This window comes from Bison bison, unplaced genomic scaffold (assembly GCF_000754665.1).
Source record: "Bison bison bison isolate TAMUID 2011002044 unplaced genomic scaffold, Bison_UMD1.0 scf7180017864378, whole genome shotgun sequence".
Taxonomy (NCBI): Eukaryota; Metazoa; Chordata; class Mammalia; order Artiodactyla; family Bovidae; genus Bison; species Bison bison.
In genome coordinates, this window is record NW_011494950.1 from 6987335 (window position 1) to 6988474 (window position 1140).

Below are 1140 nucleotides of genomic sequence, written 5' to 3' on the forward strand. Positions count from 1 at the left end.
ATGAAAATGTGCTTCCCCAACAGGACTACCACTCCCAAGAGTTTCTCACTCTCATTTTAGTCCACATTCAGCCTCTAGGAGTTTGTCACATTTTCATTTAAGAGTTCCTACAAGTTTATGGCTCTAGTGTCTTCTGCCTTAGGTAAGCAGATCTTATTTGTGACCGTTGATTTGCCTGTCCTTCAATATTACAGGATGGTGATTTGCTCTGAAACCTCATTTTTCTGTTGAGTACAAGGAAAGTCATTGTTAGTTTGTTTAGCTTTTTTGTTGTTAGCACTTCTTTTCAAGACTCTCTAGCCTCACATTCACTGTTTTGTGAAGAAATGCAAAAAAAGAGTCAGTTGATATTGTGAGTTCCTGAAAAAAAAGGAGAAACCTAGACCCTGTATTCTAGTGATGGGAAGAAACCCCAGATAGGTTTGTAAGATTCTCTAACAGTGTGGCCTTGCATCTCACTTCCTGGGAAAGGCCAGGAAGAGGATGAGAACAAGACTACAAAATAGAAATGGTTGTGTGGTGTCTTTAGGCATTCTGAGCTTTGAGTCTCCTCACATAGTTTCTCTCAGCTCAGGATATCATGGAAGTATAAAAAGAGTATGTTCATCAAAGACAGCCTCACAGAGATGAAAAAGCCTCAGCATATTATAGGAGTAGCAGGGTATTTCCCATGTATATGAGTGGAATATGACACCCTCAGAGAGAGTGAGACCCCATCAGGGCTTTGTGGTAGAAATTGAGGCTCAACTCAACAGCTACCTGCTTGGACAAACAATGGTAAACCAAATACGACATCATATCATGCTGGCATGTATATATGATACCCAACATATATCACGCATCCTCATGTTTTTGACACTGAGATACCATAATTTAGGCACAACCCCAATAAATGGGGTGAGGAGAACTTCACACTGCTGGAGTTGAGTTTCAGCCGCTCAGTAGATTGGGAAATTGACAGAATTCAAGCTAAGTTGCAGAGAAAAAGAAAACTTGCATTTCTTGTATACCTAAATTTGTCAGATGATATCCATACCTGATGAAGAACCAGCAGCAGAAAGTATGTGATAAATGCTGAGTGTGTGTGCTAAGTTACTTCAGTTGTGTCCAATTCTTTGTGACCCTATGGACTATATAGCC